At 41.9% G+C, this 27,698-nt stretch overlaps 1 long non-coding RNA gene across 1 annotated transcript in view; it reads left to right on the top strand.

The window, feature by feature from the left end:
• The first annotated feature begins 1,950 nt into the window (after window positions 1-1,950).
• Window positions 1,951-27,698, top strand: part of LOC122465989 — a 47,524-nt gene continuing 21,776 nt past the window's right edge. Inside the window, exon 1 of the long non-coding RNA XR_006291166.1 lies at window positions 1,951-2,133. This is a non-coding gene — a long non-coding RNA (uncharacterized LOC122465989). The remainder of the gene's footprint in view (window positions 2,134-27,698) is intronic.

The raw sequence follows: 27,698 nt of genomic DNA, 5'->3' as shown, positions 1-27,698 counted from the left end.
AAAGAACAGAATAGCATATTTAAACTGTTAAGCCTTAATTGTTTCATTAGACGGTGGTACCTTTTGCACAAAAGGAGCAAGCTAACTGCTGAAAGAAAGAATGATGAGCTGCAATTCTGGAAGGGCACAGGGGTGCTGTACTAGTTACCTCTTTTTCTTTGTTTCTTCCCAGTTCATCTCTGTCACCAGGAGAAATTTAATTTTTTAACATAATGACTGTTATTAAAATCAGTTAAAAGAATTTCATGAACTCTGTGGCATAGCTCTCCCATATTTTTAGATAGAAATGAACCACAAAAATATTCACGCTGCTGAATTCAATTATTGTGTCTCCAACATCTAGTTTATTGATGATAATGATGACTTTCATTTATAAATGTGTCTTTTATCCTGTAGAAACCCAAAGTGTTTTTATACACACAGGGTATATGAATCACTTCACCCACCACTTGAAGTTCAGCTACCTTGAGGTGTCAGCTGCTTAACTGTGCACACCAACACAACAAAACAGTTTGAGACAGGAAGTGAAGAGTATAAATCATTGTCAATTGAAACTACAACACGGGGCTCTCAACATATGTGAGATCTAATAACCCAGCTTAGAATTTGGCCAGGACAGCAGGGCTGACCACGGGAGCTATACATTTCTGTGGTGGGGGAAGTGATAGCTATAGAGTACATTGAAGCTGCGAGGAGTTTGTGTGTTCTTCATATCAGTGGGGTACCAAGAGATAGGAAAGGATAATGATTTATTTCCCACTACCATGTGGAATATAGATCTATAGCCTGTTTCCCACTTACATACATTTAAGAATTTAGAAGCTCTTTTATGGCAAAAGGATGGTTATATTTAATCAAGAAATAAAAAAAGCTTTCCTCTCTTTTCAGCATGCAATCAGATCCTGAAGGTAAGTGTTTTTCTCAGTTATATTTATCCTTCATATCATGATTTTTTTCAGGTACAAAGAACAGACTGTGATTAATGTCTTTTTTAAGAGCTGGAATCCTGCTCTTGGTGCGCTGTAGAAATGGAGGGGAGGATTCCTCACAGATGTCCTCCTTTATTCTCTGGAGGGTGGATGGCAGTAGTTTGGCTGTTTCTCCTTTTAAGGTGGGCAAGCTGATTTATTGTCATCTCCATTTGTTAAATTGGTTTTAAGTGGTTAGCTATCTTCTTCTTAATCCAGTTTCACTTTTATTTGAATCTTACTTTTTGCAGATACGTGTCTAGCTGAGTTGTACAAGGCTGAGGCATCATGGGCCTGATTCCTAATTACAGTGAGGCCTCTTTACATAACTTTGGCATTGCAAAGTGTTTGTCCCTGTCACTTACATTCACTTTATGACTCTTTTACACTGCCAGCATGCTGGGGAAAACCTGAGCATGAATAAGAATCTAGGTTTCTTTGATATTTAGGGGAGAGTTTTAAAATCTGTTGAGCTGCTCCTGGATGGCTTTACAGTTTTCTAGCTTGCTGTTGGAGCAGGGAGAAGAAGGGATTCATGTTCTAGGGCATTTTACAGGAAGTTCCTCACTCATACCAGTTCTATGCTGAGTAACTCTCAGGACTCTGGTCTCAAACACAGTCCTTTCATGAGGTAGCCTTGGCTGTAGCGCCACATCAACATACAAGATTACTAGCAAATTCACAGACTTGGGTGGGCCAACTTCCAGGGTTCTGTGACCCACTTCCTGATTGGCCACATGATCTTGACCCTGATTGACTGGTGACTATATATAAACTTCCTGCTTCCAGTCTAGTTTTGTTAGGGCAACATGTCATTGCAGCAACCTGACTCTGCCTTGTATCCCTCCTCCTGGCAAATTGGCCTTGCTGCCCTACCTGACCCCACCAGCTGCCTTATTGTACCTTCCCCTGGGACTGGATCTCCTGGTGATTGGACCCTTTGTGTGAACTCTGCCCACTGTCTGCCCTGTGACCTGCCTGACTCCTGGGCATTACAGTAACTTCATTGACTTCAGTTCAATTACTTACAATTTATACACATGTGACTGAGAAGAGACTCAGGCCCCTAGTGTTTTGACTGCTGCTGGAAGGATCACAGAATAGCAGACATTGGAGTGCAGTGAGCATTGATCAAGAGTGGTGGGAGAGACAGACTCCAGAGAAGGTCAGTAATGTGATTGCCTACAGACAGCCCCCCAACCTGAAGCGAATACTCACCAACAACCACATACCACACAACAGAACCACTAACCCAGGAACCTATCCTTGCAACAAAGCCCGTTGCCAACTGTGCCCACATATCTATTCAGGGGACACCATAACAGGGCCTAACAACATCAGCCACACTATCAGAGGCTCGTTCACCTGCACATCCACCAATGTGATATATGCCATCATGTGCCAGCAATGCCCCTCTGCCATGTACATTGGTCAAACTGGACAGTCTCTACGTAAAAGAATAAATGGACACAAATCAGATGTCAAGAATTATAACATTCATAAGCCAGTCGGAGAACACTTCAATCTCTCTGGTCACGCAATCAGAGACATGAAGGTCGCTATCTTACAACAAAAAAACTTCAAATCCAGAGTCCAGCGAGAAACTGCTGAATTGGAATTCATTTGCAAATTGGATACTATTAATTTAGGCTTAAATAGAGACTGGGAGTGGCTAAGTCATTATGCAAGGTAGCCTATTTCCCCTTGTTTTTTCCTACCCCCTTCCCCCCCCCCCCGGCCTTCTGGTTAAACTTGGATTTATGCTGGAAGTGGCCCACCTTGATTGTCATGCACATTGTGGGGAGAGTGGTCAGTTTGGATGAGCTATTGCCAGCAGGAGAGTGAGTTTGTGTGTGTGTGTGGCCGGCCCCCGGGGGGTGGGGGGGGTTAAAAAACCTGGATTTGTGCTGGAAATGGCCCACCTGATTTTCATGCACGTTGTAAGGAGAGTGGTCACTTTGGATAGGCTATTACCAGCAGGAGAGTGAGTTTGTGTGTGTATGGGGGTGGGGGGGTGAGAAAACCTGTATTTGTGCTGGAAATGGCCCACCTTGATTTTCATGCACGTTGTAAGGAGAGTGGTCACTTTGGATAGGCTATTACCAGCAGGAGAGTGAGTTTGTGTGTGTATGGGGGTGGGGGGGTGAGAAAACCTGTATTTGTGCTGGAAATGGCCCACCTTGATTTTCATGCACGTTGTAAGGAGAGTTTGTGTGTGTGGTTTTTGGAGGGGGGTGAGGGGGTGAGAGAACCTGGATTCCTGCAGGAAATGGCCCACCTTGATTATCATACACATTGTGAAGAGAGTGCTCACTTTGGATGGGCTATTACCAGCAAGAGAGTGAGTTTGTCTGTGGGGGGGCGGAGGGTGAGAAAACCTGGATTTGTGCTGGAAATGGCCCATCTTGATGATCACTTTAGATAAGCTATTACCAGCAGGAGAGTGGGGTGGGAGGAGGTATTGTCTCATGGTCTCTGTGTATATAATAATGTATTCTGCAATTTCCACAGTATGCATCCGATGAAGTGAGCTGTAGCTCACAAAAGCTCATGCTCAAATAAATTGGTTAGTCTCTAAGGTGCCACAAGTACTCCTTTTCTTTTTGCGAATACAGACTAACACGGCTGTTACTCTGAAACCTGTACTTCAATAAACTCCTTGTGGAAATACCTGCTGCAGGTTTCTGGAGAAACAGAGAGTTTCCGAAAGCTGCTGAGAGACCTCGGAGAATGAGGTGAATAGGGCAGGAAAAGGTGAGAATTGCAGAGAGAGACAATCTCTTGCCTAATGCCATACTACCTTTACCTTTGAAGTTAAAATAAGGTGGGCATGGAAAAACAGTAAGGTGGTAGAAAAGCCCCCATTTGCTATAGGAAGAGCCTGTAGATTTGAATTGTGAGATAGTGAGTGTGGTCTCATGGTGAGACTTCTAATGAGTTTCTTATATAAAACAGTTGATATTTATCCTTTTATAGCGGCAAAGAGTCCTGTGGCACTTTGTAGACTAACAGACGTATTGGAGCATAAGCTTTCATGGGTGAATACCCACTTTGTTGGATATCCGACGAAGTGAGTATTCACCCACGAAAGCTTATGCTCCAATACGTCTGTTAGTCTATAAGGTGCCACAGGACTCTCTGCCGCTTTTACAGATCCAGACTAACATGGCTACCCCTCTGATACTATCCTTTTATAGTTACCTCCACCCAAAGTTTCCAAAACACTAGTGACTGTATTTTATCTTTGAAGTTTAGTTGCAGCCTTCTCCAAGTGATTCATTATGACTCGTTATGTGGCTTAGACCAGTATGATGCTCATTTACTATTTTAAACCCTTCACAGCCTTTTAAAACCACCTTTTTTAGTGCCCGAAGTACTCCAGTTCATTAAGGATCTGGGCCTCTGTCAGTGTAGTTGTGAGTATAACTGTGGTGGGTCAGTCACCCTGGGTGAACAAAATGGTTCTTGCTGTGCCAGGAAGATTAGAAGAAGATGTTACACACATTCTACAAGGGGAATGAATCACTCTGCTTTATAGTCACCTGGTACTGTAGGCTTTCATCCGTAGTTCTCCCAGGGCTGATTGGTGGAAATAGATTGGATGACCATTCTCCTATGTTCTAATCTCTAACCCCTGTTTACTACTATGACCTGTTTACTACTATGTTAGTTGCTCAGTCTGTCAAAAAGCTCTCATCTGCTCGGCATGGTATAAGAACCAAAATCTAATAGAATATTTGTCATGATCATATGGTATTGACCTGTACTGCAAAGAAATATCTTGGATCAGATGATGCAATGGTAAATACGCTAAATCCATTTTAACTCTAATCCAAACTGGTATGCTGATGCAGTAATTTTTGTGTGTATTTATTCACATTTTTCACTTTTAGTTCTGCTTATTTAATTTTGAGCATATTTAGTTTTCTGTTGTGACTGACTCCTCCTTTACTGACCTTATGTTTTATTTCCCTGCCCCCTAACACAGAATGTTACTGTTTTTTCTCAATCCTTAAAAGCTAATCTGATGCGCTTCCATTAGGCTCATGGAGGCTACATCTCCCATATTGGATGAGTAAAGCTGAATATTTAGAGGCATTTCCTGGAGCCTTTGTAGAGTCAAAACTCCCCTTCGATTCTGACAAATGATTTAGGGCTGCAGGGTTGGGCCCTTACTTTTAAACTCACTTTATGGTTTAGTTATAAGAAAAGGAGTACTTGTGGCACCTTAGAGACTAACCAATTTATCTGAGCATAAGCTTTCGTGAGCTACAGCTCACTTCATCGGATGCATACTGTGGAAAGTGTAGAAGATCTTTTTATACACACAAAGCATGAAAAAATACCTCCCCCCATCCCACTCTCCTGCTGGTAATAGCTTATCTAAAGTGATCACTCTCCTTACAATGTGTATGATAATCAAGGTGGGCCATTTCCAGCACAAATCCAGGGTTTAACAAGAACGTCTTGGGGGGGAGGAGGGTAGGAAAAAACAAGAGACTGCTCGGCAGCTCTCCAACACCACTTTCTACAAGCCATTACCCTCTGATCCCACTGAGAGTTACCAAAAGAAACTACAGCATTTGCTCAAGAAACTCCCTGAAAAAGCACAAGATCAAATCTGCACAGACACACCCTTGGAACCCCAACCTGGGATATTCTATCTACTACCCAAGATCCATAAACCTGGAAATCCTGGGCGCCCCATCATCTCAGGCATTGGCACCCTGACAGCAGGATTGTCTGGCTATGTAGACTCCCTCCTCAGGCCCTATGCTTCCAGCACTCCCAGCTATCTTCGAGACACCACTGACTTCCTGAGGAAACTACAATCCATCAGTGATCTTCCTGATAACACCATTCTGGCCACTATGGATGCAGAAGCCCTCTACACCAACATTCCACACAAAGATGGACTACAAGCCGTCAAGAACACTATCCCCGATAATGTCACGGCTAAGCTGGTGGCTGAACTTTGTGACTTTGTCCTTACCCATAACTATTTTACATTTGGGGACAATGTATACCTTCAAATCAGCGGCACTGCTATGGGTACCCGCATGGCCCCACAGTATGCCAACATTTTTATGGCTGACTTAGAACAACGCTTCCTCAGCTCTCGTCCCCTAACGCCCCTACTCTACTTGCGCTATATTGATGACATCTTCATGATCTGGACCCATGGAAAAGAAGCCCTTGAGGAATTCCACCATGATTTCAACAATTTCCATCCCACCATCAACCTCAGCCTGGTCCAGTCCACACAAGAGATCCACTTCCTGGACACTACAGTGCTAATAAACGATGGTCACATAAACACCACCCTATCCCGGAAACCTACTGACCGCTATTCCTACCTACATGCCTCCAGCTTTCACCCTGACCACACCACACGATCCATTGTCTACAGCCAAGCTCTGCGATACAACCGCATTTGCTCCAACCCCTCAGACAGAGACAAACACCTACAAGATCTCTATCAAGCATTCTTACAACTACAATACCCACCTGCGGAAGTGAAGAAACAGATTGATAGAGCCAGAAGAGTTCCCAGAAGTCACCTACTACAGGATAGGCCTAACAAAGAAAATAACAGAACGCCACTAGCCGTCACCTTCAGCCCCCAACTAAAACCCCTCCAATGCATTATTAAGGATCTACAACCTATCCTGAAGGATGACCCAACACTCTCACAAATCTTGGGAGACAGGCCAGTCCTTGCCTACAGACAGCCCCCCAACCTGAAGCAAATACTCACCAGCAACCACATACCATACAACAGAACCACTGACCCAGGAACCTATCCTTGCAACAAAGCCCGTTGCCAACTGTGCCCACATATCTATTCAGGGGACACCATCACAGGGCCTAATAACATCAGCCACACTATCAGAGGCTCGTTCACCTGCACATCCACCAATGTGATATATGCCATCATGTGCCAGCAATGCCCCTCTGCCATGTACATTGGTCAAACTGGACAGTCTCTACGTAAAAGAATAAATGGACACAAATCAGATGTGAAGAATTATAACATTCATAAACCAGGCGGAGAACACTTCAATCTCTCTGGTCACACGATTACAGACATGAAAGTTGCGATATTACAACAGAAAAACTTCAAAACCAGACTCCAGCGAGAGACTGCTGAATTGGAATTCATTTGCAAATTGGGTACAATTATCTTAAGCTTGAATAGAGGCTGGGAGTGGCTAAGTCATTATGCAAGGTAACCTATTTCTCCTTGTTTTTTCCTACCCCTCCCCCCAGACATTCTTGTTAAACCCTGGATTTGTGCTGGAAATTGCCCACCTTGATTATCATACACATTGTAAGGAGAGTGATCACTTTAGATAAGCTATTACCAGCAGGAGAGTGGGGTGAGGGGAGGTATTTTTTCATGCTTTGTGTGTATAAAAAGATCTTCTACACTTTCCACAGTATGCATCCAATAAGTGAGCTGTAGCTCATGAAAGCTTATGCTCAAATAAATTGGTTAGTCTCTAAGGTGCCATAAGTACTCCTTTTCTTTTTGCGAATACAGACTAATACGGCTGTTACTCTGAAACCTGATTTAGTTATGATCACTTTTCTTTTTCTACTTCATTCTAAGAATACTTTGTGATACTTCCAGGGTTCATAGTCAGTAATTCTTGAAGTAAAAATGGTATACTTGAATGATGGGAGTCTGTGCACAGAGCATATCCTGCCACTGAATGATCTAGCAGAACCTGCTGTGGTGGTGTCAAAATTACAAGGATGGTATTGTGGATTTGTGATTAGAGCAGGTTATTCACTAGCTGAGCCATGCATATGGACAGAATCCACACAAAGATTTACTATAAGGTTAACTAAGTTACTGAAGAGTAATTTGCATTACCTTAAATGCACAAATGAGAGACTTCTGGGAAGCTTTTCTTCTGGTGTAAAGTGGTTATGTATGTCAGTTATATTTGATCCCTGCCAGTTTAGAAGAGGGGATTAGCTTTATGACTAACATTACTATTTATACAATATGGTTGTTGAAGAAACACGAGAGGCTCTGAATGCTGTGGGTGAAAGGGTTAAGGCTCCAAAATGGCCTACTTTGGCAGTCATCCCATCTGGACAGCTTTACGTCTTCTGGAGTTGTTCCATCTGTATTCCCTCTCCCCTCCCCCCCATTGGAACTATTCTGTGGAGTCTGTTCAAAGTTTTCACTTCTCCTTGTTCAGATAAAAGATCAGCATTTAATTATAGTTTCTAATGTAATACTCCTAACCCATTATTATCTTCATTCCGACCCCCACATTTAATTTATCATAACTGTTCTCTTCAGTACAATGCATTACCCTCTTCCTCACCATGAGTACTTGAGTACAGAGACACAGTACTAGAGAAAATATTGTAGCCATACTGCATTCCCAACACTTCAGCATATGAATCTGGCTAACTTTTCCAGGCTTTCTAAATTTCTTTGTTCTAGTTTCCCTCTCCTTTTTGTAGACCACATTCTAACAGCGTTTTGAGTTCCCTGTGCTTGAGAGATTGAATCTGATTTTGATTTGTATAACACCAAAAAAGATTCCCTGTTCAAGTCACAGTTAATATTGTTTTTCTTGGAGTTTCCTTTTCTATTACAGTTCCCTTCTACTTTTAATGTATTTTTCCTAAATGACAGGAGGACATTAAATCTCAAATATTAATCATGTGTCTTGTTGGAAACCCAATTCCTTTAAATCTATGAAGCAGCCCCGGTAAAGAGGGGAAAAGGAAAAAAGAATAATAATTTGTGGGAAAATGCTTTGAAGTATGGTATAATAGTCTTATGTAAAAGAAAAGCAATTCAAACAGAACGATAAAAATAAACATGTTGTATGGAAGGTCTAATGCATAAACAGCTGGTAAGTAGATATACAGAAAAGAATCTGCTTTCAGTTTTCTGCTCTTATTTCTTTCCATTAAAGTCAGCAGAAGATATTAGTTGAAAGCTAAATAAATAAATAAAAAGGAGATGGAGAACTACTTAGGGCTGTTCAAAATGTTGGATGAGGGAACAGATGTTGCAATTTTATATTTATGTCCGCTTACTATCAGCGTCTGTACTTATATGTAATATATGCATATATTTATAAACAGATACAGTATTCATTACACAATCATAAAATATTAAATAGTAACTGGTCTGAGGTCAACATTTTATAGCTATTTCTCAGCAGTATATATCAATTATTTTGTTTATTACACTCTTTCTAGTCAGAGTACAAATGTTAATTTAAAAGGATGCATGGGATTAAAGTTCCAGCGAAGGTTACCAGCTAAAGTGCCACATAACTTGTTTTGGGATGCTAAAGCTGTTACAAATCTGTCTGTTCTTCATGAATAAATGTACTCTGTGTGTGAGAGAGACACACCAATCTAGGATGAAGTCTCTTTTTATACATAAATGACTTTCTTGGTATAACCCCTGGGTTCTGTTCTCATTAAGTTTGGCTGCCTATTTCCTCTGCAAGTCAGAGGTGTGGGATTAGCAGGGAACATTGACTGCTGGATATAGGAAGACCAAAGATTTCTGGGAAAGTAGGTCCAAATATGGTAGCTCTTGGGCATCTAAATGCTGTGTCTTTGCCTGCATGTCACAACCAGTAACCGCCCCTTGACTGACTCAGTTATTGAGATGCTATTGGTTCCCTTGAGGTAGCTGACAGGATTCTACCTGCAATAATGGAAGTTAATTGCTGCTTCTAGTATCGTTAATTTAGAATGGGTTTTCCAGAGTCAATAGCATCTATTTTTGGCATATTTTTCTCCATTTACACATTTAATATTTCCTAAAAGCACACTGTTCAGCTCTTCGGTGAACTTGGCTGTCAAGGACAAAAAAATTTAAAATTGTGCTTTGGTAGCACATTTCTGAACAAAGACATAACAGAAACCAGAATGAACATGCATGTCTGCATTCTAGGCCAGATTTCAGGCCACCTTTTGGGTTCAGTCAAACCAAACTGGGTAGACTCCAAAGACCTCAAGACTTCATTGCCTACCCAGACCTGGATAGGCAATCTGATTGGGACCACAATGAGACAGATTCTGAATCTTACTTAGGCCTTGTTCAGGCAAAATTCCTATTGACATTAGTAGAATTTTCCCTCAATAAGGCCCAAATAAAGATTTGGCTCCGAGTCAGCGAAGAGAGTTAGTTACCATTAAAGAATCTCATGGCATGTCAGAGAAATCTTTGACGTCACAATCTCCCACAGACTCAGACTGGAGATTAATCACCTTCCCGTACACCAAAAGGCTATATATATAAACTCAGTTCTCAGTAAGATCTGTTCTCAATTGCAAAAAGGAACACAGAATTGAGAATCTGAATACAGTCAGGGGTAAAACCATTAAAACGTCACTGCCAAGCAATGACGAAGGAAGTACATAGCAATAACAAAACCAATGTCACTGCAAAGAAAGAAAACATAAAAATTTGGTGCTAGTGACCGTACCAGTGCATACACAGCTGCTTCAACTAACAAACTTAATCTTAATAACAAATTCTCTTATTTTCCCCCACAATCCCTTTGCTCCAACACATGGATTAGTGTGTAAAAATTATTAGCTAGAGTAAGTGAGACAGCAAAATGGGCCCTTGAGTTGCTGCCCTGTTATTTATAGGGCTAAGTGCCTGTCAGTTGGCAGGCCCATCTTTGCATCTTTGGGTAATGCATCAATTTGCCAACCTTTAAAATCAGTCAGTAATTGGCCAGTTGGTGTTATGGTCGCTGCTGATCTCACGGTGTGGGAGGGACAAGGGTGATCACAGCATTTTGTCAATCACCTTAATGTGTTTTTTTTTTTTTAAATAAAAGACTGGGGGGAGAGAGAAGAGAGACCTCCTCAACCTCTCCAAAATCAGATGGAGATTCAGCATCTGCCACTTTGTTTTCTGAATGCTAAGCAGGTTGAAGCCTACACATTAATTGATAGACTGGCTGCTTTCACACACTGGTTCTCAGTTGCATCAACAATGTCTGCTATCTCTGACCACATGACTGTGCTACAATGTGAATGTTTAAAAATCAAAAGCCATGTGCATAGAGCCATGCACTAAATTCCATGCAAAAAAGCTGCCAATTTAATCTTTCCCAGGTTTTAAGCAAAATCATGGAGAGAGCCCTTAACTGATGGTTTGGTTCAGATTTCCAATATCGTGAACTTCAGGTGGATTCTATTTTTCTTCCGGGTCATTAGTGTGACACTATCCATTCCTTCATATGGCCTGAAATTCTTTAGTATTCAGCCATCATCACTCCTTCTGAAAGCTTCTTGTGGTTGAATGTTTAAGCACTCTGAGAGCTAAAAGGTATTTAAATGGTGTAATGAATCCTTATAATTAGATTTACTCTTTTTAATCAAGTATGCAAAATAGTGTTTCTTGCTCCCAATGAAGCTTCTGGCTGAGACAGAGGATATGTAACAATAAATGAATCTGCTTGTGCCTATTAGAAATTCTGCATCTCTCTTAAATTATTCTTATTATTCCATAATGTTCTTCTCAGTGTACAATTATTTTTATGGATGTAAAAAAACCCAAAGCCCACAACTACAATATTCAAGTAATAAGAATTCCAGCCTGGTGGGACTGCAGCTGTATGTTGTAGTGAAAGCTATCTTTGTGCGGGTGATGAAGATTAAAAGAAAAAGAACAAGAAAGTAAAGAACAAGAAAAATGGAAAAGGAAAATGTAGAAACATATACCTTCACTTCCGTTAAGTTTTGGGATTCCTTTAAACTGTTCATGTGAAACACAAAATACCTGTCATAGAGAAGCCAACAAAGACAGGATATTAGAATACAAAAATCTTATTTTTCTTAGAGCTGATCGGGACTTGGTAGAGATCTTTCTTAAAACATTCATTTTAACTAAAATGAATTTGTCGGTCTCAGGAACCAGTCTCCATCTCCAGATGAAAAATAATCTTGTTGTGATTTATGCATTTAATATTTCACACTGGAAATATAAAACTACAGCAGTTATTTTATTGTGACAGATCAGGAAATATAGGGGCAATTTATTACATTATTTTGCTTTATAAAACTATAAATCAACATTATTGAAAATTAAATGTACATTAGACTGTAAGGGACCTTTGAGGTATAACAATGTTTTACATATGACTTTCGAGGATATGATGGAAATCAGAATTATTCATGGGATCCTTGGATTTTTCTTTGACTTAATCAAATTAATAAAACAATTTCATTTCTAAAACTTATTAATGGAAGAGAGCAACTGGGATGCATTTATCTTTAGGGGCATGTGTAAACACACACACACACAACAAAGAAAAATGCTGTAATCCTAGGGGTTTTATTATTTTATTGTGCTGCCTTCTAGCCTGGCTGTTTGGGGTCTATCACTGGTCCCCCTATAAGCTCTGTATTTCAGGGGCCATTTCAGCAGTAAAAATCAGTTTGGACAGAAATGTGTACAAAGGCCTCAGTGCAAGAGCACTCTTTAAAACTAAGTATTTAAAAAAATTCAACCATTGGAAAAAGTCAGCCATTTAATAGTGAGGTTTAATTGTTTTAAATGTTTTGTCTTTTATTTTTTTTAATTTTGGGAGTGCATTAAGATCCTGTAGAGGTGGGGAACAAGAGCCAGGAAAAGGAAAGCCAAGTGTTGCCCAAGTTTCCATATACAAGTCTGTCAATGCACTGAAAGTCTGACTTGCAACACCGAGGCCATTCCGATTATGGGTCACTCTTACTTACACGCACACACGCGCGCAGCCCTGTGATTTTTCTTCCAGATACACTGTACAACCAGCTCATTTTCACTCATGAAACCCTAAAATAAGATGCAAAAAAGCATCTTCAGAAATGGTTTCACTGCATCACTTACTCACCTTTATGCTTGAAATATCCAAATTAATAGATGGGGTGTATGTATAAAATATACGCAGCTTTGCACATCTCTCTTAGATGGACTTTTTTTTTAATGGCTAAGATACAGAAAATATTTTACTGCTATGTGTACACTGAGTCTCCAAAATGGTTGCCTAAAGTTAGACTTCTATATTTATATTTTGACACTTATATAAGTGATCTAAAGTGAATGGGAGATGCTAGGTGCTCATTAGTATTAAAAAATCAGGCCTCTTATTTCGGCGCCCAAGAATGGACTTAAGGTAGAATCATGGCCCTACTGGAGTCAGTGAGATTTTTGTCATTGATTCAATAAGGCCAGGATTTCACCAGTACCTTAGGTGCCTAAGTCTAACATTAAAGTACCATTGGCATTCAGCACTCCCCCTCCCACACGGATGCCACCTAATCCTGAAGGCACTTAAGCATCCTATGTGCCTATGTTTCTGCAGTTAGTTTTCAATGTGCCTAAATGTTAGCGACTGTGCATGGGCACGTGCACAACCACCTCAGTCTTGACGCTGCCCGGCAGCTTGGTGCCCAATTCCTGTGTAAAGCCCAGTGGGATTAACAAATTAGGCATTCCCCTGCTTATCTTGCCTTTGGGGTTTGAGCTGGTAGGTGTGGTTAGAGCATGCGTAGACCCACACAACTAGGGTTGCCAGGTGTCCGGTTTTTGACTGGCACATCTGGTTGAAAAGGGACCCTGGCAGGGCTGTTAAAAGTCCAGTTGGCACATAGCTGGCAGGCTCCCTACCCAGCTCCGCATGGTTCCCAGGAAGCAGCTGGCACATCCCTCCAGCTCCTAGGCATAAAGGTGGCCAGGGGTGCTCCCACAGGGAGTTGTGGCCAACGGGAGCTGGGCCTGCTTGTAGGGGCAGCATGCAGAGCCTCTTGGCTGCCCCTATGCCTAGGAGCCAGAGTGACATGCCAATCACTTCCCAGGAGCCACCTGAGTTAAGGGCTGCCCGGAGCCTTCACCCTGCACTCCCTCCTGCACCCCAAACCCTTCATCCCTGGGCCCAACCCAGAGCCTGCACCCCCAGCTGGAGTCCTCATCCCCTCCTGTACCCCAACCCCCTGCCCCAACATGGAGCCCCCCCCACACTCTGAACCCCTGATTCTTGCCCCCCTCCTGCACCCCAAACCCTTCATCCCTGGGCCCAACCCAGAGCCTGCACCCCCAGCTGGAGTCCTCATCCCCTCCTGTACCCCAACCCCCTGCCCCAACATGGAGCCCCCCCCACACTCTGAACCCCTGATTCTTGCCCCCCTCCTGCACCCCAAATCTCTCGTCCCCAGAGCCTGCACCCCCAGCTGGAGCGCTCACCCCACCCCCACACTCTGAACCTCTTGGCCCCAGCTCAGAGCCCTCACCCCATACTGCACCCCGACCCCATGCCTGGTGAAAATGAGCGAGTGAGTAAAGGTGGGGGAGAGTGAGTGATGGAGGGAGGGGGGAATGGAGTGAGTGAGGGTAGGGCCTCGGAGAAGGGGCAGGGTGGGGGCGTGGCCTTGGGGAAAGCGTGGGGCAGGGCAAAGATGTTCGGTTTTCTGAGATTAGAAAGTTGGCAACCCTACACACAACACCTAGAAGAAATGCAGCCTTATAAACTTTAGTTCAATGGTTAGGAGGCTGACCCAGGAGCTACAAGACCTAGGGTCACACTCCCCCTTTGCTTGATATGCAGAAGGGATTTAACTTTAAGTCTCTCAACTTCCAGGGCTATCAGATATTCTGGAATGGGTGTGTCTAAATCTCTCCCATTGAAGCTGTTCCACTGTGTTTAAGTAATTTAACTATGCATTGTGCCTGTGAGAGAATGTGACTTTGTAGCCTGCTGGTTGGAGCAGTCACCTGAGAGGTTGGAAGGCCAGCTTCTATTCCCCCTGCTCCATGTGGAGTTAGGTGCTTCCCTCTGGGCTGCATGTAAACACCTAACTTACTCTGAGGGATGGTGTTTCGGTCACACTCCTCCTCAGCATTTCCTATTGCCTAGCTTAGGCAGCTCCCTGCTCAGCATGCTGACTCTTGTGAATCCCACTTCTCAGGTGTCTGATTTTCCCTGTTGACTCTACAGGGAACCTGGGCACTCTACTCAGGGCTGTGAATTTCACTGGGTGCATCTGCATCTTTAGCTGCCTAAACAACTTTTAAAAAAATCTAGCCTACAGTGACTTAGGAGCACAAGTGCCACTGAAAATCCCAGTTTGGAGCTTAATTTTGATCACCCATTCATGAAAATTTTATTATTTCTTGTAGAACTCCTACTCCACATGTCAGCAAAAGGAAAGAACCACCACTAACCCCTATTTGCAGGTTAGAGGACTGATAGGAAATCCCACTGCTGACTTCCTGTCCCCACCAGCCTACTGCCCATTAGAGGAGGCGAATGCTGTTTAACCTGCCCAAGTGGGGCTAGGATTGTTTGTAGGCCTCCTGGGTCAATTTAGTTTCAAGAGAGACAGTGCTGGGAGAAAGTGCATGTCTTGGGCAGAGAACATATGAACCCAGGGCTGAGTCCAGGTGCAAAGCTGCAGCCAAGATGAAGAATAGTCCAGAATGAGCAGAGGAAGCTTGGACTGGCAAAGTGAATACAGGAAGAGACATCCGGAGACACTATGAAGACTAGGACTTATAATACTGAGCTCATACCGCACCCAAGCATTGGTGATCACTACCAGAGGCAGGAGGTGCCCTGTTGGGATGCTAAGAGACTGAGGCTGGATGGCAATTTGCGCTGTTTGTCAGGTAAATTAGGATTTATTCTGTTCAAGTATTAGAGACACTGTATTATTACTGAGTTTGTGTGTGACTTCCTTTAGGAGTCTCACAACGATCCCTTGTATTGATTGTGGTTTTGTCCTTGCCCACTAGGCGGCAGTGATATATAGCAGTGTGCAGCAATTATTCCTGGGTAAATTCCTGACTCCCCAATCAATCAAGAGATCTAGGCAGATCTAGTGAAAACACGAGAATGAGGGGTTATTCAGTGAAATAGAAAGTGTGTGAAAAGTATTTCCTTTTATGTAATGAATTTTCCAAATGTGTGGTTAGACTATGGAACTCACTGCCCCAGGAGGACATTGAGGCCCAGAATTTAGCAAGATTCAAAGAGAGATGGGATATTTATATGGATATCAAAAATATCCAGAGTTGTTATAGTTATTGCTAAGAAATATTTTAAATCTGATATTAGGTATTAGGATGAGGCTTTCATGGGGGGCAGATAATCCCACATATGCCTACTTTAGGGTATCCCGCATCTGATTCTGGTCACTTTCAGAGACAAGATATGGGACTAGCTGGATCAAAGAGCTGATCCAGCCTGGTAAATTCGATCTTCCTTCCAAACTAGGTGAAAACTGGATTGTCTAAACACAGAACAATCAGACTGTAGCTTTCATAGCTAAAGTTGGATTATATGGTAAACCATAATCTCCACAAAAGAAGCGTTTATCAGCTTTTTTCATACACTTCTTTGAACAGCATTTTTTCCCACCCACCCTCCTCAAATCATGTTTGTCATTCTTAATACAAAGACGTGTGGAAAAATACTGTGACACAAAACATAAAACCCATTTTGCTAATAAATAGTTAAAACCAATTACCGTTAGACTGTAAGCACTGTCTCTGTTTGTCGGGGACTAGTTCAATGCAGCCCTGATCTTCTCTCTTGTCTAGGTGCTAGTGTAATGCAAATAATTAAGAATAGTAACAAAGATGAAAGTTCTACCAGTTATATGATGAAAATGTTGCTAAATTTCTGGTGGTTTTTGTTTGTTTTTGTTTTTTTTAGATTTGATTCTTTGAGTATATAATAAAAGGAAAGTAGATGATTAGATAACTGGCATGTATGAGTGGCTTGTGGAACTAGTCAGCTTTTCTATGGCGAGCCCATGCCAGATTTGCTTGCTTGTTTACCTATTTTGCAATTTAACAAAGGTTAGCGTTAAATTTGTATGAAGTGTTTGACAACTCAAGAAAGCAAGGAAATTTTTGTCATTCCTAACTGGCATTCTTCACTTGCCTCATCATGCCTTGGTATTGCAGCCTGTAAGATATTTCAAGCATGATTCCAAAACTTCAGCTACAGGGACTGTTTCAGATGTGTGTATGGGTGAGGTGGGGTTACATAATTAAGTACTTTTATTATGCTTGCATGCCTCTGAATTGCAAAGAAAATGTTTATGACATCTGTTGAAATAGGGTGTAGGGTTTGTTTTTATTGTTTCACCCACAAACATACTTTACCAGCTCAAGCTATTATGAGTCTTATATGGTTTTCTTGAGCATGTTTGTTATAGGTGACAATGATGATGAGGGAATAATTTCAGAATAGAGTTTTTTACATGGATGTGCTGCGGGGCTTAGGGGAGATGAAAAGGGGAGCAATACATGGACCTGCAATAGGGTCCCCAGCTATTTAGTGGCCTCTAAATGGGGGTTCTTAGCTACTGAATCTGCACTATTTTGGATCCAAAAGCCCTGCCTCCCAGTTCCTATGTATACTCCTTTCCATGCTGGCCTATTCAGAACCAGTATGGCATCCCCCAAAATTGGCAATGCAGGCAAGGGTAGAAACCCCATTTTATTGTCACTTTCCCTGTGGCCTTTTTTCCTCCATTGCATGTCTTAAGTGGTATGGAGGACTTTCTACCAACTCTTCACATCAAGGTGAATTTCACTCTGAGTAGCTATAACAGCATAATTCACTCAGACTAGATTTCTTGCACCGATTCAAACTTTTGAGGAAATTGCCAGTGGTGGAAACTCCTCTGAGAGATCAGGTTGTGGCAGTGCAATTCAGTCAGATTTATCTTTTGAATTAGGGGGGAAGCTATGAGAGATTGGCACAGCTCATAGAGTTGGTGGCTCTAGCAAAAAATAAATCTATTTTTATTCTTTGTGTTAATGCCCAAAATACCATGGTGGTGGGTGCTTATATCAGACATTGATAAATGGGAAGAGGACATGGAAGAGGACATGGACAGGGCAGCTGGATTGTGCCCTAATTCAGCATCTCCCCACAAAGGCTTCCACTGAATTATGGGAAATGAAGCTGCCTTTCAGAGGCTACCCCAAGAAGGACTCTGTCCTTTGGGGTGAATATTGTACAGGACTACGTAATTTCCAATACCCTGTGCCAGTTTTGCTGAAGTTGATCCTCTATCAGTTTCACCATGCACACTGTTCAATATAGAGCAGCTGCCATAGAAACCGACAAAGCAAACAAATTGAAAAGAAACACCACATCCCATAAATCAGACATAGTGGAAAAATCTGCTGTATGGGACAGTGATTATACTTTTCCCCCACTGAATAACTACTCCTCATGAGAGAACCCTATGCAATTCTTTAGGGAATATAAGAGACACACAAGGCTGGACCAAACAGATTCGTCCTAAACCACAGGGATCAGCAGCAAAACACTGACCAACACTAGCAGACAAAATAGGAAGACTTGAAAGTTCAGCTTCCACATAGAGTGTAGGACAATAACTCGTTCTCTCCCTTCAATCAAAATCTCACTTCTTACCCTTCATTCTCCACCCATGGCAAAATAGGATACGCTGAATTTTGGGCCTCATCCTCAGCTACTGTAAATCAGCATGTCTCCGTGGACTTTAGTGGAGCTATGTTAATTAACGCTCGCCCTTAAGTCTACCCCCTCTAGTTGGCTAGACCCACGCTGAATTCAGCTTCCAAAAGAAATCAGTGTGGGTTAGATATGGGCAGGACAGAGTGAGCTGCCAGTGCCCTGTTTCTTGGAAAAGTGTTTCCTAAACATGCTGGGACAGTTCACTAACTGATCCACCCGCAGTGGAAAAGGTACAATATTGTTGATTAAAGTCCAGGTATAACCTGTTTGATTGGAGCTTTTGTAAAATTCATTGCTAGTTTGCCTCGCTTTTAGCATTTGATATATAGTCTCCTAAGGTTGTTTTTTTTTTTTGGCTACTACTTGTTGCTTAAGGGAATTAATTTTTTTCTTGTTTGACCTGATAGTAGATTTCCAGAGGTGAAAGCTTCCATCTGAGAAGCTGACTTTCAGTAAATTTACTGACAGTTAATAACAATATCATTAAATAAGTGCCTGACTCAAGCAAAAATATGACCATTCGTAATACCTTATGATCCTCAATTAATAGGGTTTACTTTTAATTTGTGCAAATAATATTCAGTCGATAACTTAACAATGCTAAATAGCTCTTCAGAAACTACTGGAATGTACCATGGTTTGCTTTTCAAAGTCTATCTGTTTTACATAGTCTTAGAGTTGGTGCCAGTAAAAGCATGTGCCCTGTTTCAGTAAATGTAACAAGGTGTCTGGCAGACCCGATCCATCCTTGTCAAGCTGTTCTTCTTTTGTTGCAGGGGGGAAGAACGAGTGGGTTTCTTCTGAAAACAGAGTTCAGCTTTCTTTATGGGAAATTCGTCTCTCTCCTTTTGTAACTCGCCTTTAAGTTTTATAGGACACCTCTAGCAGAGACTCATAAGACATGTATCCGTCTAAAGCCTCTAGGTATCTGTGCTGCTGTAGGAGGAGCCCTTCCATTTGTCTTTCATTTAGATTCGTTGCATGTTTACCAAGGTGAAAGGATTAGTGCCCTGGAGATCATTTGCTTTCATAAGCTTTAAACTAGAGTAGAAAAAGTTTCATGCCTTGATTCTTTTCCAACAGCCCTTTCACTCTCAGCAAGGCATATAGGAGCAAGCTGAGACATATTGATTGCCAGCAGACTCTTCCAACAAAATTGCCCTGTCTGAATCAGTTAAACTGGGTGGGAAGAGAGAACTTTTGCCAGTTTCTCCCATCTTTTCTACCACGTGGTGAGACACCTGGAGCATTCCTTGGGGGTTTATAATCAAGATGAAATACTTCAGATTTCTACGTCTAAAAAATGCCAAAATCCCAGACCATATGTAACGATAATTCACATGCCTTCTAACCTTTTGTGTTTTGCATATAGTCTTGCAGTGAAATATTGATTCCCTAGATGCTTTTCTATAGAAAGAAAAGTTTAAAAAATTGGAAGAAAAGAGGAGTCTTGGTTTAGCGTCATTTCCATTTAAATATAAAATCAATAGTAGGTAAATACATTAAAATCCTTGCTGTCCTGAAATTGACATCTGCTGGTATTTCTCCCCTCTGAGACTGGTAGCTTAAATAAAAAAATTAAAAAAACATAACATTTGACTGAAACTGGCTATAATAAATTAATACAAGCCAGAAGAACAAAACCCCAATGCAGGAAACTCCAAACTAGATAAGTTCAAACTGACATCTTTCTCTGAATGACATTTTCAGAACATTTCATTAATAATTATAAATTCTCTGTGATGATCCTTTCACCACACAGTGCGGTGTGTGGCAGGGGGAGGGGAGGGTTTATTTACTGATTTACAGTGAAATACTGTGGAGGTATTTAAGGGATAATAGGAGGAATCCTCTGCTTTACAAGGGAATAATCCAATTCCCAAATGGATTAACTACCAGTCTATAGCAGAACAGTTCATTTAAGCAAGGGAACTCCCTTAATACTGAGAAAATCAGAGCAGCTGTTCTGTTGTCAATATTGTACAAGTGAAATCATTCTTATTAAAAGTAAAATTGAGGTTCCCTTTAACCAGGTAATTACCCTTAATTACATTGCATTTTAAATTCCTCATTCTCTGATAAATGTGATCTGGGTTTCCCACTACTGCAGCTGAGAGAAAACATTCAACACAAGAGGGACTAGGAGCAAGACAAATGTATGGAACAAACTAATTAAAGAAAAAGCTTGCACGAGGCAGTGTGGTCTGAGGATGGAGAATCAGGAAGTCTTCAGTTCTAATTCCAGTTTTGCCAATGACTTGTGTTTATACCAATAAAATAAAAACCAGCAGGATCTTAAAGGGGAAAAGGCAAAATACCACATTTATTGTGAATACAGAAAGAATCATAGGAAGCAGTTAGTTATAGCTATAACATTCCATTCAATCTCATATTTATTCACACATTCATTCATATACATACACACACACACAGGTTCTGCAAGATTGTTATCATAGTTACCAGCCTTAGAGTTGCTCGTGCCAAGCCACTGGCGAGGTGGCCTGGACATGAGGAGGGAGCAGGGCCTTGTCAGATGCTCATCTGATGCTCCTGGAAGTTGGTTTGCAGAATCAGACCCCCTGCAAAGTTCTCACTTTCTAGAGTCCATTTTTATAGGAGTTTCTTCCTATGCCAGTCTATGGGAATTGCTTCATCATGCTGTTGCTGAATCAATCAGCAAATAGCACATTCCTAACGGCTCCGTGCTACTAGATGTTATCTTGTTCTTTGGTTCTCCCATTCTTGAGGCTGTTGGGTGGATTCCAGTCTGCCCTCCGGGGGTCCTCTAGTTATTTCCACTTGATACCTTCTTCAGCCGATGGACACTGGATTCTTAGACTGGCACCTCCCTGATCATTCAGTTATTATCCACACCAAGCATCCATCCACGTACATCCTCTATCTCTATTTTAATCACAATTGTTAGCAAAGCAAGATGAATACAACAAAAGGGCGGGGAGTCCCTGGGTGCTGTTTCTGTTGTTACAGAATATTGCTTTGAGTCTCTCTCTGTGTGAGTAGTTATTACAAAGAATTGCTTTGAGAACAGACTCTGTCTTAGAATGTACTAACGCAATTAGCAGCTTGCAAGTTTAACACATAGAGGGAGAGAAACAGTACCAAAAACCAAGAGACCTCTTAATTTGTAATACCCTGGAATTTAAACTAGGGGAATCAAACTAATTTGTGATTTTAATACAGAACTACTTTAATATGATCCAACACTTGCTGCATGGCCTTGTGTATCCTCACCTTCTGCTTCCATTTCCCTGTGGAGATGATAATACCTACCTGCTTCACACTGCAGAGTTGAGAAGATTGGTTAAATAGTGTCTTAATCTTCCATCCTCACTCAAGCTGAGTACTTCTTACTATACTAGTGGTCCCAAACCATTACTCTACTTCAATACATACTACAATGCTGGAGTAATGCATTATAGTAATTTTATAGGAGAATTGTATCTGAGTGCATCATGCAGACTTGGAGGAAGAGGTGGTGATGCTGGCAGACCAGATCATGCTAGAGTGTATTCAGGTCAATTCAGTTGTGTATTAGTATAGATCAAAGTAATGGTTAGATGTATCAGAGTGTATTGTATGTTTAAACTCCATGAAAACTAGTGAGAGGTTATTTGCATTGTTTTCACTTATCTGTTCCTGTTACAATGTAAGAGCAAACATTTACGTTGTATGTACCCCTGTAACTAAATAACCCATCAAAGAAATCTTGTGAAATGCTAACGAAGGGTTTAAGGACTTTAACAGAAAATGTTAATTTCAAGCAAGTGGCTATTATGTATGATGGTCAGAGGTCCAAATACTAAGTGCGTTCCTCACTCATCATCAAAGGAAAAGCTCGTGGGCAGAGAGACTGTAAGCTTGTCTTCTGTGAGAAGAAGCTACAAGAATGGAGCCAAAGAAAGATCCTTCATCTCTGAACTGTTTGGACTATTGCAGAGAAGTGTATGAAATGCAAAGCAGAGATCCCCAGAGACAATCTGGGTACCCTGAAAAACTTTTGGAAAACTGTCAATTTATTACATCACTGCCACAGGAGTTGCAAACTGTGACTCACCTGTACATATACATTACTTGCTTTAACCTCTCAATAACTCATTCTTTTTCTTAGATTTTTCTTAGCTTTCTATGACTCCATGATATGATTGGTATAGTGATCTAGGAATTCAGTTGTTACTGGCTGCGTGAAATCTAATTATAGAACCATCAGCAGCTTGGGGTATCTGCCCTGTTTCTGACAGTCTGCCCTGAGGTAGGTGCTCACAGTTGTGAGTCACTCCAGAACCCCGTGATAGAGCTTACATGGCTACTTTTTCCTGGGATATTATAAGTTTCTTTGAGAATGCAGGAAAGGTGTTTGCATTATGTCTCCTTCTGTAAGAACACCATGGGAGGGGGACAGAAAACAGGAAAACCCTATGCTGTTCCTTTAGAGCACCCTTTCAAGGAGAGCAGGTTTGCAGCCCTGTGCATATGTGGAGAGGAAGAACTCCATCTTTTTGGAGATAAGAGGCCATAAACATAGGAAACACCACAGACTGAGGGCTTGTCTACACTGGCACTTTACAGCACTGCAACTTTCTCGCTCAGGGGTGTGAGACCCCCGGCAGCATAGCAGGTTTCAGTGCGGTAAAGCACCAGTGTAGACAGTGCACCAGTGCTGGTAGCTACGCTCTGCCCTCGTGGAGCTGCATTTTTTTTTTTTTTTTAGAGCTCTGGGAGAACTCTCTCCCAGCACTCTGCACGATTAAATAAGCCATGTTAAAGTGCTGCTTTACTAGCACGTTAGACTAGCCCTGACTGTATGGTTGAACACCCTACTGCTGATCAGCAGAGGCCATGGTGGGCATGTATACTGCTGCCTCACTCTAGACATCTGGATGCCTGCTTCCTGCCTAAGCCCTAGAGCGCATCAGAAACTGGGAGAAGATACATGTTAGGTCATCTTAGTCATGAGCAGGGCCTGATCCAGTAGATGTCCTCTGAACATGCCTGCTGGATAGGGTCCCCTTCGGATCTGGCCAGAGGAGGAGATAGTGGTGGTTCTCCCACTCACCTTATGTCTTTTAGCCCAGTGGTTAGAGCTAAATGGGATGGGGGAGACCCAGGGTTCAGTCCCCCTGTTCCAATCACTCTTTCGCTATTTGTCCACAGTGGAACACCTTCAATAGGAGAGACTGAGGGAGCTTCACATAAGAATATCCCATATCTTTGTGGTTAGAGCACTCTCCTGGGAGGTGAGAGATGTCCCGCTCAAATCCTGTCTCCCCACTCCTTGGGGAGTAGTCTAACCACTGGGTGAAAACTTAAGGTGGATGGTGACACCATCACCTCCCCTCCCGCTAGAGAGATAGGCACCTACAACCACCACCTCATCCAGCCACTTAGTGTGGAGCAAGGCAGATGCCCACCACTCCTCCACCTTAGCTATTTTGACTTTGTCTACACTTCGAGCTAGGGCTATGATTCCTTGCTTGCCTAGACCTATTTGCACTAGCTCTCATTGAGCTAGCATGCTAAAAATAGTGTAGCTGTGCTGAGTACAGACCCATCTAAGCTCCATGCATATGTATTTAGCCTGGCTAGCTCATACCACCATTATTCTTAGTGCACTTACTCAAAGAGAACTAGCTCAAATATGTTTCTGCAACCTGGAAATCACCCTCCTCCGCTCCAAGTGCGCACATACCCTTTGCATGGAGTGAGGCCAACACTCAACTCATTCCTGCAAGAAATGCCTTAGGCATGTAAGTCACCTGACTCCAAGTGACTGGTTCCTGCTGAGGGTCATTAAGCAGAGATACAATCTTGCTAAGCAGAGATAGGTGCCTAAAAGTTCAGCACTGTTACTCAGCATTGCAATGCTTAATTTCCTTCATGGATCTTCCCCCCCCCCCATATATTTTCATTTACAATACTCATGAAGAAAACATTTAATTCAAATTAGAATTTCCTGTCTTGACTGCACTCTGAAGAGGGAGATGGAGATAGGGATTAGATTTAAAAGAATAAAGAGGCAGCAGATGTTTTCCTTAAGGAGAAGCTAGAGGCTGCATATATTGTTGTTGGCTGACCCTCGGCTTGAGCTCAGCTGTAGTATCTTTGGGTATCTTGCCCCTGGGTCCCCTACTTCTGGGCAATCTTACAGGTCCTGGCAAGAGTTCAGCTTTTTCCCAGGTTCTCTTCAGTACCCAATTTACAACCCCCTTATCTATAGCCCCTGGCAGCCTTTCCCAATATCTACCACAAGTCAGCGGTTGGAAGTGGCCCTGCAGGTTAGAAGTTTGCTCATATCAAGATTGTAATGTCAATCTACCCCAAACAGAGGGTTGAAGAAAAAGGTTAGCAAGTGCCTCACACTGAGCTCTCCTTACAATCAGTGCTCACTAGCAGTCCCCTAATAGCTTCCCTAGTACTGGGAGACAATCTTTCTCCCCCTGCCCTTTTTAAGAGCCACTTCTTCAGTTGGTGCATGTTTACAGGTGCACCTAATTGGCACTGCCCAAGTGCGGTAATGCTCATTAGCCTTTCCACCAGTAGGATGGGGTATGTCCCGTCACATTACTCACCTATTTGCTCTAAAAAGCTGTTAAATGGAAATTTCACATTGACCATTAGCTGCATCAGAGTGGAAATTCTAGACTGATTAGTGCTGTAAGTGTAATTCCTTGTTACCTGAGTAATAGGGTAATCTTCAAGTACTGAAACTTCAGGACATGGATTAGTCAGGTTATTCAAAAAAATTTTCAGTGGCCTCACTGTTTAAGCTTCCATATTTTTCTGGATTGGTTGCAGAGATAGTTTTCACTCTGTAAATCAATACTTGGTGGCTTTGTTGGTTCTACTGCCAAGCAGACTGAAATAAAAGGTGTGAAGCTATTCTATTCATCTTAATGGGGTGTTAATGATTTCAAAGCCTAGCTGTGACCATTTAAATGTGAACACTATTAATCAATGGCTATAACACAAACACTCAGTTTGAGTCACTGAAATTTAAATGCACAGGGCAGTTGGTTAGCGAATGAAGATTTGTGGGGGTTTTTTAAGAGGGGGAAAAAATCCCTGCCACATTAATTTGGCAGATTCAAGGAGGAAAAAAACCTATAACTCCTGCTTTATTGAGGATTTAAAAAGTATATTGCTACCATAGTCACAAATTAACCAATCTGCATGAAATAAATACATTTCAGCAGTGGTGTCATTTTGGTTACTACTACAAGACAGCGACTTGCAAAATTAAATTTCCTTCCAAACAGTTCTCATGTGCCCTTTGATTGCAAAGCTCATTTAAACAGAACCCCCCTTCAGAATTGCTTTAAAAAGTCTTTAGTTCCACAGAATATTCTCATTCACTCAAATAGTATATTACATGTCTGCAGAAGCTACATGTACAGATTTTGCTAGGGCTGTAATACTGTCCTTGTGAATTTGGAGAAAATCATACTGGATATATCACTATTAAAGTGTCAGGGAAAGCAGGCGGTAGGTAGAGGTTGGAACAGGGTAGCACAAGGTGGCAGGTGTGCTATGACTGTTGCTTAATACACATCATAACTGTTCTCTCTATCTAGTTGTTGCATCTGTAAGTTGCCTCTTGCTGATATTCAGACTGTAAACTCCATCGTTCTGTTAAATGTTTATACACAGTTGGGCTCTGGCCCTTGATTGGTGCTTCTGCTAGACAAGTAATAACAATCAGAAGACTTTGGTTCTTTTTCCAGCCCTCCCTGCATGACGTTAGGTAAGTTATTTAACCTTTTTGTCCTGGTTTTCTCAATCCCCCTTCTATTATTATAAATGAACTTTGTGAACTTTGGAGGGAAAAAAAATGTTATAGATTCCAAATTGTCTTGGAACAGAAATCGTAATTTTTTTTAAATTTAAGATGACTGTAGTGCTTATGATAAAGCCTGGTACAGTTAAGTGTGTGGCCAGTCCTTGGACCAACTCTGCTAATGTACCTCAATTCTGACATGTGTCAATCTTACAAACTTTCTGAGGACATATGAGACTTGCCTGCGGGCTGCAGTGTCATCTCCATTTTACCAGGTGAATATACCTTGCTGCTTGTTCCTAATGATAGAGGCCTGGTCTACACCTAAAAATTAACCTAGCTACATTGCTCAGAGCTGTGAAAAATTTCACACCCAGTGTGACGTACTTAGGTCGATTTAGCCCCCACTGTAGATGCCGTTGGAAGAATTGGAAGAACAGCTACTGCTCGTTGGATTACCTTTTCTGTCAACATAGGAAGTGCCTATGCTACAACGGCACAGCTGCAGCGCCATAGCTGTGTTGCTGTAATATAGACATGGCCTGAGTCTGGGCTACATCTCTTATATGAAAGGGGGACATACCCTTTCCAGCTAAAGCCTGGTCTACCTTATGTTGGCATAGATACATGAAAAAAATCACCCGTGACTGATGTAGCTATGTCAGCATAGTTGTGTCTACTGGGGATTATGTTGATGGAAGAGTGCTTCAGTCCATATAGCTAACTTGGGCCCATTCTACACTAAAAAGTTAGGTTGACCCAGCTATGTCGGGGTGTGAAAAATCCACATCCCTGAGCAGCACAGCTAAGTCGATCTAATCCCCAAGGTAGAGAGCAATCTGTCAACAGAATAATTTTGTTGCCCTAGCTACTGCCTATCGGGGAGGTGGATTACCTACACCAACTGGAGAACTGCTCTTGTCAGCGTAGGTACTGTAGTGTCTACACTGAAGCACTAGAGCTGCAGCTTTGCCACTGTAGCATTTCAAGTGTAGACAGGCCCTTTGTTTAGGGAGGGTGTTCTTACACCTACAGGAAAAACCCCTGCTGTCAGTGTAGGCTGTCTATGGGGTTATGCCAGCGTAGCTATGATGATATAGCTATGCCATATAGTCTTTGTAGTGTAGACATGCCCTAACCTACCTACAAAATAGCGTTGTAACATTCTCATCTTATGTTGTGGACCAATGTGGAGGTATGAAAGGATTATTAATAAACTCTTCTCTTAAAAAATCAGATGAAAACTCAAAATCTCTCCTTTTGTGGCTTCTTCTCTGTAGAGCATTCAGCAATTTCTATAAATTAATGAATTCTTCTGACTTTGTCAATCAGAAGCTGGAGAATAGTGCCACAGGTATACCACTGTGAATCTTGTTAAATATGTAATTTGTGCTGGTCCCATGCAGCCCCGCCGTCGCCCATCTTCATCCACAT

Source organism: Chelonia mydas, chromosome 5, assembly GCF_015237465.2.
Source record: "Chelonia mydas isolate rCheMyd1 chromosome 5, rCheMyd1.pri.v2, whole genome shotgun sequence".
Taxonomy (NCBI): Eukaryota; Metazoa; Chordata; order Testudines; family Cheloniidae; genus Chelonia; species Chelonia mydas.
This window is presented reverse-complemented; position numbering and strand designations above follow the sequence as displayed.